Source organism: Zonotrichia albicollis, unplaced genomic scaffold, assembly GCF_047830755.1.
Source record: "Zonotrichia albicollis isolate bZonAlb1 unplaced genomic scaffold, bZonAlb1.hap1 Scaffold_254, whole genome shotgun sequence".
Taxonomy (NCBI): Eukaryota; Metazoa; Chordata; class Aves; order Passeriformes; family Passerellidae; genus Zonotrichia; species Zonotrichia albicollis.
This window is the reverse complement of record NW_027428428.1, coordinates 2,893,087-2,913,350: the sequence shown is the minus strand read 5'-3', so window position 1 is coordinate 2,913,350 and position 20,264 is coordinate 2,893,087.

The window sequence follows — 20,264 nt, the reverse complement described above, 5'->3', positions numbered from 1 at the left end:
AATTCCTAGGTCGGGGGCAGATTGACCTCGTGGTTTTTCTGTTTTTCTTTCTCTGTCTCCTTGCTGTCTCTGGAACGCGGCCTCTCCTTCAGCTTTAGCTCCACAGACCCTTCACCTCTCCCAGACACTTTACCTAGTTCAGGATGGATATTCTGTCTCATTCCCCCCTTTCCTAGGAAATAAGTAAATTCTTTTACTTAAGGAAAATTTCTACGACAATAAGTGTCTTTTAGCGCTTTACCATGTACATTTGACAAAGAGGTTAGTACAGCTATTCGTTGTAGCATTCTCCAGTTCCAAATTAACAATGTAATAGATAATCCTAAGCTTATCTCAACTAATATTAGTAAAACTAGAATAGGGTGGCACAACTTATCAAAGGTTCCATTTGCAGTTGGTGATCACCCAAAGATCACATCTCACCAGTGATTATCCGTATTTTATTCTTTGTAGAACTCTGGTTATTTCTTTTGTACCATGTTGGACAGTAATTAAGGTTTTCTTTCCACTTTCTCGGATTTCTTTCAAGACTTCTAATAGGTCTTGGTGCTTAATTAATTGTTTTACTAATGTAAGGTTCGCCCCGATAGGGGTAGGTGGTAGTCTGTGATACATTGTGTAATTGGCTGTAATCAGCTGGTGGGATGTTACTGGTACCAAATACGAAAAATCACACCCAATAATCTTAACAAAATTACAAATACAAATACAGAGATTAGAATGGTTTCTACTAGACAGAATAACATCATTGCTATTAATTTGTACAGCAGCACAAGCAGTTCTCAAACGTACACCCTTTTCCAGTATATACGAGCACAGTTTTCTGGTCAGTGACTGGATGAATTTCAAAGTGGCAAATACTCTGTTCAGTGTCCAAACACATCCTGGGCATTAGCAGTATTGCTTTCACAAATGAATCCCATTTGTTCTCTAGTAATGCAGGATTCTAAGTTTACTACCTGCCACTTTTCATTCATCTTTTCGTGCCCACACTCTATGTTCTGAAGGATAGAGTGTTGTTTCTTCATGGTTTAATCTTAGGGCAATGATGGGATGGATAACATAAACAGTGGCATTACATATGGTAAGCACAAAGGCAGTGGCCACATTAGAAATAGGATCATAGGTGAAATTCACCATAGTCCACCAGGATTAAAACTTCCTTTCAAAATCAATTGCATTATCCCATTCAATTTTCTGAATTTCAGCTGGAAAATTACCTTCACCCCTTTCCTATATGATCAGAGCTGCTGTTGCTTGTATCCATAACTGTGCTTGTATACAACTGAAAGCTAAAGACACATTATCTTGAACTATACTAAGTGCTTCTACTATCAATTTGTGGTCTTGGTCTCCGGCCTGTTCATTCTTCTTTACTTTGGCAGTACTTTTGAAATCTGTCACTGGCTAGTTCCTAATGCCAGTAGAGATTACTATAAAGGCTGCTTCATTTTTGTTAGGCTACCTGCTGCAGCAGCCAGTTTATTCATCAGTATTTCTGAATCAATTCTATTTAAAACTCCTAATCTTGTCCCTAATATGCCAGTTAGATGTTTGTTATGGGGAACAGGAACTGCTTTCTGTCCATGATCATCCCTCCCTGCCAGAGGGATGTGCTGGGCTCCTACTACAAATTCAGACACACTTCACAAGTGTATCTGACAGAGGTTTAGGTCATACTTGAGACAGATGTTTGTTCTGAAATGTAGAGACTTCAGGGAATCTAACTTCTCTCTCTCCCTCCAAAGCACCTGATTTCCCAGATGTGTGGCAAGCAGGAATGTCTCTCCTGGTCACCCACCTTGCCCTTAGCTAAGATCAAGCTGTGGACTGTGTTCAGGGCAGAAAATAATGGAGGGGAAATCTTGAGAGAAGAGCCTAAATTCATTGCCTACAGGCTGTATCAGGGTGAAATTACACCAACTGTCTGATTCACTTAGGTTATCACAGACTTCCTGGTGTTCATATACACCAGGGGAGGTTCAGACACTAATTACATCTGGTCTCTCATAAGCCATCCTTTTGATGACTAAGCACTTTACTTTGATTTCTTCGCTTCAGATTCCTTGAAGTGTTCACAGCTCCTGTTCTTGCTATTCTTACTCCTCACATACTTGATTCTCGTGGATTACTACAGTAGATATGTTTAATATAAACCTTCTTTATCTCAGAAGGTTTTCCTATGGATCCAGTATACTGATTAAATGCCAGGGACCAAGGCCATTCAGCATTGCTTTGGGTAGAGGTACTCTCTAGTTCTAAAACTTCAGTTATAATTCCATACAAAACAATTCTGTACACTAAAGTATGAGCTACTCCCGACCGCAATATACTCATTTTGCCCGAATAAGTTTTAGTCTCAGTTCATTGTCTCCTGGTGTCACTCCTGAAGGGGCTTCTGGGCCTTCTTCACCCGAGAGTGATGGATCCAGCATTCTGCTCCTTGATTTTGATTGCAGTGAAGGTGGTGAGAGGTACTTGCAGTGGTCTCTCCCACTGTGGTTCCGAAGTCTTCTCTGTAAGAGACTTAACATATACATCAACCCCAGGCTATCTAACTCCCTGCTCCGAGTTCCAGCCACAAGTTCCTCAATTACTCTGAGCTGTTTGCTTAATGCCACCATGTAAGTGGACATTCTGGACATTCCGCTTGTATTCTATTGTCTTCTATAAGGCATTCCAAAAGGATTCAGCATTCCTTTAGCTCAAAAGGTTTAGTTTGAATTTGCAAGTGCTAGTGGAAGAGCTTCTTGCCCCAGTTTTATGATTTGCTGCTTAATCAAATGATTCATTCTCTCCCCCTGGCCGCTTGATTGGGGCAGTATGGGGTGTGAAGTTCTTAATCTATGCCCAGATGGCTACTAATATGTTGCACTATTTTGGAAATGAAAGGTGATTCTTTATCTGAGGATATTGTGGCTGGAACTCTGAAGCGTGGTATTATCTCTTGTAAAAATGATCTGGTCACCTCTTGAGCTTTGACAGTTCTGGTGGGGAATGTTTCTGGCCACCCTGAAAATGTATCTATTAATACCAGTAAATACTGATACCCCCCTTTCCTTGGGAGTTCTGAAAAGTTGATTTGCCACTGCTGTACAGGCCCATGGCCTCTCCCAGTCTGACCGAGTTTTAGCCCGGGGGTATTTTGAGGTTAGTCTGGAGGCAAGGATCACATTATCAGCTCACCTGAGTGATAGTGGCATATAGATTAATATTAAGCCTAACATCTTTATATTATTTGCCTCCAGAGTAACCTTTCTCATTTGAGAATATTTAGCAAATTGAGCGAATTGTACAAAAGCTTTTAGGTACACATAGTACACATGTTACTTTAAAGGTTTGCAAAAGTATGCCTTCTCAGACTGGCCAGTTGTTCATTCCCCACACTACAACATAAACATTCTCCACAGGTACTAAAGCTTTATTTAAAACTGAACACACAACCCTTGTGCCGACAAAAATTCTTCCCTTTTGGGAAGGTTACCTTTACCCCTCCTCCCTTACCTTGGGAGGAAGCCTTTACAAATCATATGTACTCATTTTGCGAACTGTGATTGCTTCGCATTTCAGCGTGATAATCCTTGCCTGATTTCATACGTTGCTATCTTATGCTGCATGCTGAACAACATGTTTGATTTGCTTTCTCTTTGCCTTGTTTTCCTTTTCAGGGGCCAAGACCAGAGAGCAGTCTGATCTCACAGTCTCTTTGTCATTCTGGGTGATTTTTTAAAACAAAAGACATTTCAGCATACAAAAACTATCCCATTTATCTTCCTATTATAAAACAGTACTAACAGCAATGAAGCACTATAAATCTTTTTATTTTCTGAGCTGCTCTTACTGGCAACCTCCTCCCAGTGAGCCCCTCCCAAAAGGGGCTAATTTAGGAACCTGTTTGCTCTGGTCAGTTCTCATTATTTATTTCTCCTTGCCCTATCTCGCTTCCACTCAAACCTTTTACAGACCTTCACAGTAGTTTCTCAGTTTTCCTCCTCTATACACAGCTCCAGGTGGCAGGTATCAGATGTGATTCCCACACACAAGCTCTAAGACCTTAGGTTCTGAATCTGTTTGACCAGAAACCTCTAATTTACACTCGGGGCATGTGCCCTGACACTTATTAGAACAGCAAAACAGCAATACCAGTGTTTCTCATAAACACCGCACTGCAATAGTACCTGCACATCCAGCTCTTGCCCACAGGCCATTCCTGTGTTCCCTGGGGAGACAGGGCAGCCAGAGCTGTCCCTGTGCCCAGGGCACAGCCACTGTCACCTGACATAGCCTGCTAGCCTCTTGATGCACCAAAGGCTCCCCGAAATTGCTCACAAAGGCAGGCTATTCTGTTTGTTACAGAGAACTTTAAATCCTTTCAGCGGATTGTTTCCAGTAAAGACTTACTGCAGTACCAACCGAAGTCTCATAAATCTCATAAGTCTCATTAACTAATTCATCTCATTCATCCCTTCTATATAAACTCTGTTTTACAAAATATCAGTCTTTTCTAGTTCTCTTCTTGCACAATCTAATTAAGCACTGTGTCTACTTACACTTGTTTTGCTGCTTTGCAAAAGGGCTGTGCTAGTCACAGCCGAAACTCTGATATACCTGCAGACACAGACACAGACACACGCACCCCCCCCCCTCCCCGCCTTATCTCAAATTCACTAGAGCCAAGGCTTGAATTGCTGTGAGGGGGAGAATTCTTGGAATTCCTTTAACTCACTTTATCGAAGTTAAACATAAATCACCGTACTATAGGTCTCCTATGTAAAATGCTACTCTTGTTGCAACAAAATCTTAAAATCTCCACAAACACCACTATACAGTCTGAGAATCAAATTACCACAATGCAGCGGAAGAAAATCACCACACAAAATCACTGGGAAAGGGCATATTTCTCAAAGTGCTCACTTTTCTCAACACAACACAGCACACCATAATTCGGCATTTACTCAAATCAATTTTTCCTGGACACAATCAAAATAACAGCACACAGTCTAGAGATCAAGTCCAAACATCCAAGGCAAAGGAACTCTCTGAGCTCATACTCACGGTTAAAATGTACCAAATCTACACAAATCACTACATTCAAACACGATAAATACCATCACTGACATTCCTCCACTCGCTTCTCCGCAGGGCACTTCTCTCCCTGCCCCCGCAGCCTGCTGCAGCCGGCGCCTCTGGCCTCACTCAGCTGCTTCAAACATGGGGAGTACTGACCCCCCCCCCCCCCGCACTGTAAGGGCACTGTAGATTTACTCTCTTTTATACACCATACACTTATCACCTGCACGATCACAAACACAGTGCACTGGCCACACACATTAACTATACAGCAACACAGTGTCCGGACATAACACACACACACAAACAGAAGAAACATACGCGAATTCAGCTCTGCCCTATCAGAATCTGAATTCTAATACACGCATACACGGGTTCACCCAGCTTACCCCCGGAGCCGCTGGCAGTCCTGCTCTATCAGGACGACGAGGCGACGAACCCCGTCTCTAATACAGCCGCTCTATCAGCTGCAGCTACCCGGAGCCGCTGGCAGTCCTGCTCTATCAGGACGATGGAACGAACCCCGTCTCTAATACAGCCGCTCTATCGGCTGATCCCAGACGTCTCTGGGTCGTTAATTCCCTTGTTCTTTCCTTGTTCTTTCCTTGTTCTTCCCCCCTTGGGGCCCCATACATACCGTATTCTCGTCCGCAGGCCAGCGGGTCGTTGTCTGTCCTCGCAGGTGGCAAGTTGAGAGAAGCGGAGCCCCACCAGGAAAAAATCCTGGGGCGCGCCATGGAGGTCCGTCTATCTCCCCTGCCCCCGCGGGGACAGAGAACTCCTGCCTTGGCTCACCAAAATGTTTTGCGGAGAAAAGAAGAAACCTCACAACTTGTAAAAGTTGTAAAGCCCGGTATGCTTTATTACGACGCGCGCCGGACGCATGCCCTTTTGGGGAGTCTTGCGTCCGGCGCGCGTCGTAATAAAGCATACCGGGCTTTACAACTTTTACAAGTTGTGAGGTTTCTTCTTTTCTCCGCAAAACACAAGGATCATACTGCAGCTTCCTAGGCTCCTATTGGTATTGAAAGGGAGCAACTGGGAACACACTTTGGGCTACTGGGAGCAACTGAGAGAAACTGGGATCATGCTGCAAGCCAACTGGAGGAACTGGCAATGACTGGATGCATGATGGAGGCAACTGGGATATACTGGGCATGACTGAGATGATACTGGGATAACAAGCACATTCCTGGGATCACTGTGAGTCTGGGAAGAACCATGGACATGCTGAGGGAAACTGGGATGTAGTGGGAGTGTTTGTAATCATACTGGGAATGACTGGGAACAAGAGGGACCATGCTGGGGAGAACTGGGACCATGGTAGGGGCAACTGGGAGTGAGTGAGAGTGACTGGGTCTACACTGGGGGCAACTGGGCATGACTGGGATCATGCTGGCAGGGAGTGGGATCACATGGGGAGTGACTGGGACTATAGAAGGGACAACAGGGTTCAACTGGGATCACACTGGGAGGAACAGGGAGCAACTGGAACCATGATGGGGGCAACTGGGATCATACTGGGTCATACTTGGACTGCACTGAGGGTGACTGGGAGTGGCTGTGAGCAACTGGGATCAGGCTGGAAGCAACTGAGGACAACTGGGACTAACTGGGAACCTGCTGGGAGAAATCGGAATATGCTGGGAGTGATTGAAACCACAGTGGGGGTAAATGGGAGCAACTGGAGCCCCACTGGATGATAATGGGAGCAGCTGTGCCCATGCTGGGGTCATACTGGAACTGACAGGCATCATACTGGGATTGAGAGGAATAGTACTGGGAGTATCTGAGAGTGACTGGGATCCTACTGGAACCAGACTGGGAGTGACTGGAAAGGTGCTGGCTATGACTGGAACTATGCTGGAGGTGACTGGGAGCAACTGGGCCCACACAGGGAGTGACAGGGAGTCACTCGGAGCATGACTGGAATCATACTGGGAGGATCTACGAGTGACTGGGATCATACCGGGGTGGTTGTAACCATACTGGGAGTGACTGAGTGCAACTGGGATCATCCTGAGAGCCACTGGGATTACAGCAGATGAGAATGGATCCTGACTGGGGGTTACTGGGAGCTACTGGGCCCATGCTGGGAGGAAAATGTGGCACATTGCGAGGAACTGGGATCAACTGGAAGGTACTGGAAGTATGCTGAGGGGACTGACACCATAACTGGGATCATATTGGGAACAACTGGGACCTTACTTCAGGCAACTGCCAAAACTGAGATCATGCTGGAGGTAACTGGGAGGAACTGGGAAAGATGGGGATCATTCTGAGCTAACCAGAACCTTACTGGGCACACTGGGATATACTGGGAGTGTCTGTAACCATACTGGGGGGACTGGAACCACACTGGGAACAGCTGAGACTATGCTGGGGGAAACTGGGAGTGAGTGGGACCACACTGAGAGGGACTGGGACTATTCTAGGGAAAACTGGGATCATACGGGCAGGAACTGGGAACAACTGCAACTATTCTGGCAGCAACTGGGATCATACTGGGATCACAGTGGGAGCAGCTGGGTGAGACTGGGATCACACTGCAGGTGACTGGAATCATATTAGGATTAACTGGGAGTGGCTGTGAGCAACTGGAATCATGCTGAAAGCAACTGGGAGGAAGTGGGAGTGACTGGGTGCATGCTGGGGGTGACTGGGTGTGAGAGTCTGTCAGAATTTTGCCTCATCTGCCTCACGATCATCCTTGGGAGACCACTGAAGAGAAGACCCCCCCCGTCTATATCTGGCTCTGAAGGAGAAAAGTCACATGCCACAGGCCCTGAGACCTGAAAGCTCAGTGTTAAGTTATTGTTTTCACTGGTGTGTTTGCTGTATGCTAAGTTGCACCGTGCCCCTTGTGCAACAATAGCACCTTTGGCAGCTGTCCCATCTCTCGGCCTGGCTGGACTTCTCCTGAGTTTCAGGTGGTCTCCCACAGAAGACCCACATCTGTTTTACAACCACCGTGACAGACAGACGGAGATGTGGGAAGCTTTTCCATCAAGGACTGAGACATGAAACTCCTAAAAGGCCCCTCTGCTCCTTCCAAGGACTGGGGCTGAAACCCCCAGCCCAGGGGAGGTGTGTGGGGGAGGGAAGCTGACAGAAGCGAGATGTTTGCCTGCAGGTTGTGACCACTGGAGCAAGAAAACAATGGCTCTCATTTACTGCTGAGAACATAGACTACCTGTTACATCTGTTCCCTATTGTATCTGTTTCCCCCTCTCACAATTTTCAGTAATAAAAACCTCTGAGTTAGCTAGAAATTTTGAGATCTCCCCAGCATAACAGGTGGATCCTTGACTGGACTGGACCAAAGGACTTCGTCTCTGCATTGGTAGCTATATCCCCTCTCCCTCTCTCTCTCCTCTCTCTCTCTCTCTCTTCTCTCTCTTTCTCTATCTTTTTCTCTCCCTTAATCCCTCTATTGCATTTTTGCTGTGGTTATTTCAATAAAATTGCATTTGTTTTGATTATCACTGCAAACCCCCTTGTACCGTGTTAGTTTTTGCACTCTGAAATCAGTCCTACAAACCATCAGGACATCTGTTCACTAGGATGGATCCTAACACAGTATACCCTGGAAAAGCTGCAGCCCACGGCTTGGGCAGGTTCCCTCCTCGCTGGGAGATTTAAGAGCTGGCTGGAGGCTGGGCCCAGAGAGTGGTGGGGATGGTGCAGCACCCAGCTGGTGTCCAGGCACTGGTGGTGTCCCCCAGGGATCTGTGCTGGGCCCAGTCCTGTTTAATATCTTCACTGATGATCTGGGGGAGGGGATCGAGTCCACCATTCACAAATTGCAGATGGCACCAAGCTGGGTGTGAGTGTGGATCTGCTGGAGAGCAGGTAAAGAAGACACAGCCTTGAGCTGCACCAGGCGAGGTTCAGGCTGGACAATAGGAAGAAGTTCTTCACAGAATGGGTGAGTGGGCATTGGAATGGGCTGGCCAGGGGGGAGGTGGCAGAGTCACTGTCCCTCTCCAGTGGCACTTAGTGGCATGGTCTGGGTGTCAAGGCAGTATTAGGGCATTGGCTGGACTTGATGATCCCAAAGGTATTTTCCAGCCTATTTGATTCTGTCATTCTGTGATGATTGGGACACTCTGGGGCCATTGTGACACTGCAGGGCCTCGTGGAACTGAGAGGACCATGGTGACACCGTGCAGCCCCATAGAACCAGGGTTACATTGTTGTGCTCTGGGGCCAAATGGAACCAGAGAGTACACTGTGACACTCTGGGTCCTCATGGAACCACAGAGACCCTTGTGACACTGCAGGGCCTTGTGTAACCAAGGTGTTTCACCATTTTGGCACTGCAAAACCAAGGAGACCATTGGGAGACTCCAGGGCCCAGTGGAACCAAGGGGACATTGTGACACTGCAGGATCCTGTGTAACCAAGGGGCCACTGTGACAGGATGGGGCCTCAAGGGATCTGGAAGAACATTGTGACACTGTGTGGCCTCGTGGAAACAAGGAGTCCATTGTGACCCTGAGGGGACTTGTGGAACCACAGAGACCATTGTGACAGTGTGGGACCTCATATAACCATGGGGCCATTGTGGCACTCTGGGGCCCCATGGAACCAAGGGGCCGCTGTGAAACTGCAGCACCAACGAGAACATTGTGACACTGTGAAGCCCCATGGAACAAAGGAGTCCATTGTCAAATATTGGGGCCCTATGGAACCCAGGGGGCCAGTGTGACAGGGCAGGGCTTGGTGTAACAAGGAGGCCACTGTGACAATGAGAGGCCTCATGGAACCAAGGACATCTTTGCAGATGACACCAAGCTGGGTGTGAGTGTTGATTCATTGGGAGCATAGGAGGGCTCTGCACAGGGACCTGGACAGGTGGATCTTGGGGGTGAATCCAACAATGTGAGGTTTAACAAGACAAAGTGCCGAGACTTGCACTTTGACCACAACAACCCCTGCGGACCTACAGGCTGGGGACAGAATGGCTGGACAGCAGCCAGGCAAGAAAGGGACCTGCAGGGACTGATGAACAGCAGGCTGGACATGAGGCAGCAGTGTGCCCAGGTGGTGAAGAAGGCTAATGGCTCCTTGCCTGGATCAGGAATGGTGTGGCCAGCAGGAGCAGAGCTGCTGTGCCAACACCGATCTGCCCCCAGCTCTGCACACAGACATTGCTGCTGCAGCTCCAGAGAACGGAACTCAGAGGCATCTATGAAAAAAAATTGGCTGGGAGATCCTTTAGTTCCTTTAAAGCCACAAGAGTGCGGCCCCTCATTGACACAGTCTCTGGCCACAGGGAAGTTGGAGAGAAACAAAATGAGAAATAGCAAAAACAATGGCATTCCTTTGTGGACAATATGAAAAACTAATACAAAGGAAAAAAAGAACAAACCACAACCAAAGCAACAAGAAGTATGAAAGATGTCTTTTAGTAGAAGTGATTGGCAGAAATTGGCCACTAGTTTACTGTTCCTGAAAGCATCCAGTGATCAGTCTCCACACTGCAGCCTTGAGCTCCTGGTTCCTCAGGCTGTAGATGAGGGGGTTCAGGGCTGGAGGCACCACCGAGTACAGAAGTGACAGGGACAGATCCAGGGATGGGGACGAGATTGAGGGGGGCTTCAGGTGAGAAAAGAGAATAGTGCTGACAAACAGGGAGATCACAGCCAGGTGAGGGAGGCAGGTGGAATAGGCTTTGTGCCGTCCCTGCTCAGAGGGAATCCTCAGCACAGCCCTGAAGATCTGCACATAGGAGAAAACAATGAATACAAAACAACCCAAACCTAAACAGGAACTACCAACAATGAGCCCCAGTTTCCTCAGTTTGGACTGTGAGCAGGAGAGCTTGAGGATCGGTGGGATTTCACAGAAGAACTGGCCCAGGTCATTGCCATGGCACAGGGGCAGGGAAAATGTATTGGCTGTGTGCATGAGAGCATGGAGAAAGCCACTGGCCCAGGCAGCTGCTGCCATGTGGGCACAAGCTCTGCTGCCCAGGAGGGTCCCGTAGTGCAGGGGTTTGCAGATGGACACGTAGCGGTCGTAGCACATGATGGTCAGGAAGAAAAACTCTGCTGAGATGAAGAACAGAAAAAAAAAGAGCTGAGCAGCACATCCAGTGTAGGAGATGTCCCTGGTGTCCCAGAGGGAATTGTGCATGGCTTTGGGGACAGTGGTGCAGATGGAGCCCAGGTCGCTGAGGGCCAGGTTGAGCAGGAAGAAGAACATGGGCGTGTGCAGGTGGTGGCCGCAGGCTACGGCGCTGATGATGAGGCCGTTGGCCAGGAGGGCAGCCAGGGAGATGCCCAGCAAGAGGCAGAAGTGCAGGAGCTGCAGCTGCCGCGTGTCTGCCAATGCCAGCAGGAGGAAGTGCCTGATGGAGCTGCGGTTGGACATTTGCTGAGGCTGCTGGGGACCTGTTCATGGAGAAAGGACAGTGATAAGTCAGGAGAGGCTGCTTGGAGCCAAACCTGGTCCATTCCCTGTAGACTGTCCCTACAGCTGGGACTCACTCATCCCCCTTTCTGCTCTGGGGGGAACCTTTGTCTGCAATCAGAGCACAGTCACACTCCCAGGTCACCCTGGGATAAACCAGCCCCTGCCCAGATCAGAGGAGCCCTGAATGTCTCACCCTCTCTGAAGGTCTCTGGGCAAGGTCTCAGCATCCCCTTGTGCCAAGGACACTCAGGGCTCCCTTGGCAAACCCAGCAGCGTTTCCTCAGCTCTGGCAGCTCTGCCCTTCCCCGTGGGACATTCAGGGAACTCCCAGAGGCTCTGGCACAGATTTGCACCCAGGAGGGCAGCTCAGAGCTTGGAAGGGCACAGCAAGGAGATCCCTGGCTGTGCCCATGATGGGATCTCAGGGAGGGGGCTCAGCTCATTCCCCTTTCCCATGGACTGCTTTGCCCACAGCCCCACAGGTGCCAGGGAAGCTTGGACACCCCATTCCCATGGACAGCCCGTCCTGGCAGGAATGCCAAGGGCAGTGCCTGACTCAGCTGCTGCAAATGCCAGAGCCTCCCTGAGAGCAGCAGATAGCAGTTACAATATCAGGGCAGGGCAGAACCAAGAGAAGATGTTGTGGTGCTGTGCCTGAGAGGGCAGGGCAGAGACAGCTGGGCACTCAGGACAATGTGCCCAGCTGTGCCTGGCACCTCCCACACACCAACCGTGCCCTCATCCTGCCCCCAGCACTGCTCTCTTCAGCCCCCTCTCCTTCCCTGAGCATCTCCCTGGGCCTGGACATTCCCTCCTGAGAGGAGCCTTGTCCCTGCCAGCACTCATAGAGCCCATCCCAGCCTGTGTGCCCCGGCCGGGGCCCTAGAAACCTGCCTGTGTGCAGGGCCCTGGCTGGGGCAGGCTCTGTGTGCAGCTGGGCAAGGGCAACTCAGGAGAGCCCTGCTGGGCCCTGCAAAGGTGATGCTGCCACTGCCCAGGGCTGAGGAGTGGCTGAGGGCCCTTTGGGAGGCTCCCAGCAGAGATACTGACCACCCACAGTTACAGTTCTGGACTCTCTGTAAATGTTCAAACATTCCTTTGATGATCCTGTGTGTCCCTTTCAACTCAGAATGTTCTGTGATTCTGGGATTACAATTCCTGTTCTGCTTCTCTTATCCCCCTGTTGTCTATAACCCAAAGAGGAAAAAAACCCCTTGCAGCAGTGTTAGAACAGTAAAGTAAAAATGAGACATTTATTGGAAGCGTTCAGGTGTCCCAGTCAGGATGGGGCACATCCAGCTCCTGATTTCAACAATTTATTAAGGTTGGTTAATTTAGATATTTAACAGGAACCTCCAAAAGGAGATTCAGTTTCCCTAGTTACACATCCCTGGGTCAACCCATTAGAGTAGGTCCAAAGGCTTCTTTGCCTTCACTTTTTTGACTGACTGCCCATATTCTGCTCATTCTCAAAACCCAAAATGCTCCTATATGAGGAGCATCCTATAATCCAGTTCCTAGAAGACTATATTTTATTTCAGGACTATATAAAAGAATAGGACTATACCGCATTTTAGCAATATATTTAGACAGTCAGGTTATTAAGAGAAAGGTAAGGAAACATACTAGAGTTAATTCAGGATTAAAACCATATAAGAATATAATAGTGGTTTAATACAGTTAAGAGTTTAGTAGAGTTAAGTAAGGATTAGAGAATTGTAATATGTAATAGTTATTCAGAGAGCTATGAATATATAAAAATGTAAAAAACACAAAAATCTTTTTGTCACCACCACAACGTTCCCATCTTTGTCCAAGAAGGAAATTGAAACACTCTCAGGAAGCTCCTGACCTTTACAGCAATCCCAGGCTTACCGTCTTTGGGATCCTCCAGAGCTGTGTCCAGGCTGGTCTGGAGCTGGGAGCAGCCCTTCCCCACCCAGCCCCGCTAAGCAGCAGCCCCTGCCCTACTCAGGGTGGCTCCTTCCCCCCACAATTCTCCCCAGTGCTGGGAGCAGCTCCCTGGGCCGGCTGAGAGCTGTCCCTGGCAGGCAGCAGAGTCCCTGCCCCAGCACAGTGCCCTGGGCTGCAGGACCCTGCTCTGCAGGACAGCCCTGGACACCACTGGCTGCAGCCCCGGCTTCTCAGCCCTGCAGCAGAGCCTGGCAGCAGGAGCTGCCTTGGGCTGTGCCTGGGCTGGGGCAGCAGGGAAAGCCAGCCCTGCCCTAGGGCCACAGCCCTGCCCTGGAGCAGCTCTGAGAGTCCTCCTGAAAGGTCCTAAAAGCTGTGGGATGTGCCAGCTCCAGGAGATCCCTGCAGGAACTTCAGCTTCTCTTCCCACAGCCAGGGAATGACTGTTTCAAACCTGGGCTGATTTCTGCTCCAGTGAGCCCTGAGTGAGCTCTGCTCTGTGCTCCCAGCCCAGGCTGAGTTTAACCCCTCTGTGCCCCTGTGCTGTGCCCAGGGTGGCTGCAGGCAGTGCCCCAGCCCTGCTGGGCTGTGCACAGGAGCTGCTCCTGGCCAGAGCTGTCTCTCTGCAGCGCTGCCCTTGCCAGGAGCTGCCTCTGGGCCAGGAGCCTCTCTGCAGGGTTTTCAAAGGATTTCGCATTTTGCTTTTGCCTTGAAGTCTCTGAGAGGTTTGTGTAATCATGGCCTCCAATTATGTGCTGTAATTAGTCCCTGGAGAGGCTTTGTCAGTAACAACACTCATTGGGGCTCATCAGTACTTCAGGGTACTTCAGTTATTTTAAGGTACTTGGTGTTTCCCTTTTGATACAGACTCTGTGAGATGTTTGTGCAATCATGGCCCCAATTCTCTGCTTTAATGAGTCCCTTGAGAGCTTCCTTCACACACTCAGTGGGGCTCACTAATACTTTGAGATACTCAAGGTTTTTAAGGTACTTTATGAATTTAAGAATACTTTTAGGTACTTTTAAGGATGTCCCTTTCCACACTGAGTCTCTGAGAGGTTTTTGTGCTATCCTGGCCTCCAATTCTCTCTTCCAACGAATCCATGAGGGTCCTGTGTTGGGTATCTTCCCCCTTTCTGTTTTACAACAAAGATAGAACTGAAAGAATTTTGTAAGACTTTCTAAAAGCATTCAAACAATAATGGTTCAATTCACAATACAAAACAACCACTAAGAGAATTAATAGTCCTCTTTCAGCTAGACATCATCCAACCCTTCAATTCATTTTATTGGAAGAGTTTATTCACCCAGTCTTTGTTTTTGACTTGATGCTTCTTGAGCCCTTCCTTCAGTACCTGAATGCTCTTGTGGATTGACTCACTGTGGCTGGAGAGGTTCATGCAACACATACCCTCAGAGTCTACACAGCCATGCCCATGTGCCCACAGTAAAAACTCTATCGCTGTTCTGCAAGGTGGCATGTCTGGTGGTCTCTGTGTCTGAGAGCAGGCCACTCAGTGTGAGGGAGTAGCATTGGTTTGCTTACTTAACAGGCACCCAAGATGGTCTAATTGTCCTAAAGCTTTAGCTGCTGCCACCCAAGGCAGTCCAAATTGGGGGTGCTGCCATCTGATACCTGGATTAAAGCTTTCAAAGCCATCTCTTTTCTATCATCCAATACTTCTCAGGCATACCTGCTGCTTGGTCATCTGGTAGGCTGTGTTTCCTTCTCCAGCTGGATGGCTGATAGTCAGTTCTGCCCTTGCCTCATTATTAGCATAGTCTGCTATTAATTGATTTAGTAAACACTTCCATTCTCCCTCCCACAGGGTATATTCTGTAGGTGACAAAAACATGGTCATAATATATTTTAAATCATAAGGGGATAAGACACGGAAACATTGCCCTCATTAGGCCATTAAAACAAGGTAAGTCCTTCCTATGGTCTTTAGCTGCCCTGCACAGATCCCTGATTTCCCTGTAAACCAATGGCTGATACCTGGGATTCTGCCCCCTTCTTTCATAACACACAAGGACAATGAAGAGTTTTGAGTCTATTTATCAGTCTCTTTCCTTAACTGCTTCTTTCTGGATCCTTTCCTAGGGATCTTCTGGGTCTGAGGGGCGAGGTGGCTCTGGTGAATCCAAACTGTCTTCTGGGGAGGAAGAATAACTTGGAGCAGAAACATTTGGATTAGAAATAGTGTGACAGTTGGGCTTAGTATCTTTGATCATGGGGTTATATTGTTTCCCAAGGGTGATGCAAAGGGCTGTGCCATTTTGTCAGGAGTTGGGGAGGAAGGGCCTTGATTTAGGATGGTGGACTTCCGGGATGGAGTTGTGAAGGCATGACCCAGGGTGAAGGTGGAATGATTGAAAGTGGGGGTGTGACCCGCAGTCATGGGGGTGGAGTCTGGAGGTTCATTCAGGGCAGAAGAGAAGGTTGTGGTAGCAGGAAGTGGAGGAGCCAAGATGGAGGAAAGATGGTCGGGCTCTCGAGCCACGTTTGGGCTCCTTCCATCTTAACTCTCCAGGGCATGATACTCCAAGAGAGCATGGCCATCGCCATCTTAGACCATTGTGGAAGGTCTGATAAAGGCAGGTTTGGGGTGAGGTCCCAAGTTAGGAGTGACCAACGGATTGAGTTTTCAACACACTGCTGGCTGGTGAAGGGTCTCAAGGGTGGTGTGGAAGATGGGTAGCATGCAGGGTGAAGTGGGGTCCCTTTTGATCAAAAGGTTGTACAATTTAACTCCCACTGAGTCCCAAAATTCAGGGGTATGGATTTCATCAGCAGAGGCATCTGGAAAATTTTTAATGATCCACCTCATGATTGTTTTTTATTTGTTCTTTGAAAATATGATGTCATGATCAGTGAGAATTAAAGCATCCATATATGCTCCTTTCTACTTTGGACATCTGGCTGCCCATTTTTCTCTTTCTCTACATTATAGGGAAGAGCCACCGGAACACCCCAAGTCAATTATGGGACTTGGGTGTATATTGTAAGAACACAGTGGCAAATGGGCAATAAATGTTTTGCATTTCCCCAAACCCACCTGCAATCGTATGCAGGAAAAACCGTTATTCCTGCCGATCCTGGGCAAGGTCCCTTTAAGCAACGATGAATCCGCCGGGCCTGGCGCAATCCAAAATCCCAGGGAGCACTGACCTATCCATCAGTGAACCCCAGCTGACATGACTGACACAGGGAGCCCTGAATGTCATGGTCCCTGTTTGGGCGCCAAATGTCCCAATGAGGGTGGCTGCGATAAACCTCTCTGGTTCCCTGACTTCAGAGCAAGGGTGGCAAAAATGAAAAGGAGCAGGATCAATGGAGTTGTTTAAAAGGAACTTTAGTAACAGGGTGAAAAACAATAAACATGGAGGAGTCAAGAACAGTATAAGGAGCAGAATCCAAAGACCCGAGACCAAGAAGAAGCAACAACATGTACACTTGGGGATAGAACACTCTAGAACAATAGCCATAGAGGGGAAACAAGTAACCAATAGGGAAGTAGAACTTTGACAACTTAGCGTAACAACACTAAAGGCTTATGGGGGAACTCTCAAGCTTATCCTAAGTTGAACAAATGATTTCCAGGGCCTGAAACTCATGTCCAAATCTTTTGGGGTAAAATCTGGCTGACTCTGAGTTATAGTTGGGCCAACTCCCACATTGCTGCTTTGCTCTGGTCCCTTGGGACCATGTGGCCCAACAGAGCCACAATGTTGTCCTTGGTTCCACAGGGCTCCACAGTGTCACAATGGTCCCTTGGATCCTTGGTGCTCTGCAGTGTCACAATTGCCCCTTCATTTCACAAGGCTCCCAATGTCACATTGGTTTCCATAGGAAGGAAACCACGGAGCCCCCATGTTTCCGGAGCTGATGAACAGCAACCACCAGAGGCCAAGGCAAGCCTGACCTGTCTCTCCTGGCAGGTTTGCTTGGAGCAACCCTTGGATATTTGAAATTATGAATGCGGAGTCCTAATTTCAGACATTTGTGCCTGGAGAAGAGGAATGTTTTTCTTCCATAAAAAGAAAATCAGAGAGCCCTTTCCAGTGTGTGGAGAACAGGTGAGTGCTGCCCCTCAGGAGTCAAAGACCAGTCAGACCTGTCTGTCCCGGCAACTTTTGTCTGGCAACAATCCTTAGATACTCAGAAATTTGGATTTTGGCCATGGATGCCAGGAAAAGATGGACAGTTCTTTTCCATAAAAAGGAAAGCCCAGAGCCCCAGTGTTTCAGGGGCAGATGGGAGTGGCCTTCCACATTCCAAGGTCAGCCAGACCTGTCAGGTGATCCCTGGGGGGCCAAGGCAGCCACACCTGCTTCATGTTCCCTTTTCTCCACAGGGAACAAGTAGCTGCTTGCAGTGTCATAGCAGCTTCTTGCTTCCATGAGGCCTTGCAATGTCACAGTGATTTTCTTGCTTCCATGATGTCCCATGGTGCCATAACGGCCCCTTGATTACACAAGTCCTTAAGGATCTTAATGGTCTCCGTGGTTCCACAAGGCCCCACAGTGCCATAATGATTTATTGTTTCCATGAAGCCTCACTGTGTCCAATGGCCCCTTGGTTCCATTGGGGCCCAGTAGTGCAACAATGATGTCCTTGTTTCCACAACTTCCCATAGTGTCACAATGGCCCCATGCTTCCATGAGGCCCTGCAGGGTCACAATGTTCCTTTGGTTCCGTAGGGCCCCATAGTGTCACAGTGGTCTCCATGATTCCGTGGGGCCTTGCAATGCCACAATGCTCTCCGTGGATCCACAGTGCCTCGCAGGATCACAATGGCCCTTTGGCTCCATGAGGCCCTGAAATGCAACAATGGTCTCTTGGCTCCACAAAGCCCTGCTGCTTCACACTGGGCCCTTGGGACCATGTGGTCCAACAGAGCCACAAAGATGTTCTTGGTTCCACAAGGTCCCACAGTGTCACAATGGCCCCTTGGGTCCATGGTACCCTGCAGGGTCACAATGTTCCCCTTGGTTCCACAAGTTCCTACAGTGTAACAGGTTCCACAAGGGCCTGCATTGTCACCATGGCTCATTGGTTCCACAATGCTCCGCAGTGTCACAATGGTCTCTATAGAAAGGGAAAAAGTGAGCCCCAGTGGTACAAAGGCAAATGAGAGGGAGTCACCAGAGGTCAGATCTAGCCAGACTTGACTGTATGGGCAGGTTTTGTCTGGGAGTAACCCTTGGGTATAGAGAATTTTAGATGCAGAACCCCAATTTTGGCCATGGGTGCCTAGACAAGAAAGAAAGTTCTTTCCCATACAAATATAAGCACATGTGCTTCACGGTCAGATGAGAAGTGGCCCTTGACTTGTCAAATTCAGGGAGACCTGTCAGACAGCCCCCAGGAGGCCAAACCAGGCAGACCTGTTCCATGTTCCATTGACTTCATGGGTCCTCACACTGTCACAATGGTCTCCTTGATCCCATGAGGTCTGGCAATGTCACAATGGCTTCTTGGTTTCATCAGCCCCAACAGTCACAAGGGTCCATTGGGCCCACACTGCCCCACTGTGGAACAATGGCTTCTTGTTTCTATTTTAAATCAATCACAATCAAACCACAGTTTGATCATTGATCCTTGCTTCCATAGGGCCCATGATTTGCACAATGGTCTCCTTGATTCCATGATTCCTGGATTCCACAGTCTCACCATAGTCTCTTTGGACCTGCATTGTCACAACTGACCCATGGTTCCATGAGGTTCCGCAGTGTCATCATGGTCGCTGTCAGAGGCTGGATGAGATCGATGTCCCGAGACACCTTGGGATGCTCGGAATGCCCTGTGGGGCCAGGGCCGGGTCAGGCCTTGGTTTGTGGTGGGACAGAGCCCCACCCCCAGCCCTGGCCCAGCAGAGCTGTCAATCACACAGCAGGGGGTGATGTTATCCCAGCTCTGATTAGCTTAGCTGCTAATCAGTCAATCACACACTGGCAGCTGGTGCTACCCTAGCTCATATTGGACAAGCAACTGGCAGTCCCACCCCAGGGGCGGGGCCATGAAGGCCCAGGGGGTTAAAAGCCAGACCATGAGGCCAGACTATGATCTGGGTCCTGCCTTCTCTTGGGGTTCCTCCCTTGGGGATGCTGGAACCTGAGCAGTTGGTACCTATGTGTGTGTCTTTCTCTGGATCGTCTGTCTTTCTGTTGTTCTCTATTCCTTCTCCTTCTAATCCTACTCACCTGGAACATTTTTGGTAACTTCACATGTTAAGGGTTAAAGGTTTTTAGGTTAAATGTGTGGGAATCCAGGGCACAGAGAATATTTTTCTGTCTGCTCTGAGGGGTCCTGACCCCCAGAGAAACACTGCCTTTAACCTTCCCTCATGGAGAGGACTTCCAGGACTTAGAGACAGATTAGAATTTACCAAAGTGTGAAATAAATTAAAAGGTTGTATACCATGTCCCTTGGGTGAGAAATTTATGTTTTGGGATTTTTAAGGGTCATCTAGATAGGAAGCAAAATGGAGGAATTTGGGTGTAGTCCCTTTCATCTTCTTCATCTACTCCATTTTCTGCAGTGTTGGTGGCACAGGGTGATTGGTCAAGGAAAGCACAGTGCAGAGATTATGTGGACAGTCAAGGGATGAGTTATTGGTCGATAAGGAGAGATAATATATGTTTTAAGAGTTAATTGGTAACTTTTAAAGACCTTGTAACCAAATATTTTGGGGCCATTTTGAGGTGTTTTTCTAGCATGCTGAGCCTGATGTGGACAGCAATGCAAAACTTGAGATAATATAAAAATAAACTAGAAGCTGAAGACCAAAAAGGTCCTCTGCATCTCCTTTTATCTGGCACTGAACTGCTCCAGGAAGGTTTCCCCCATCCAGGCAGCC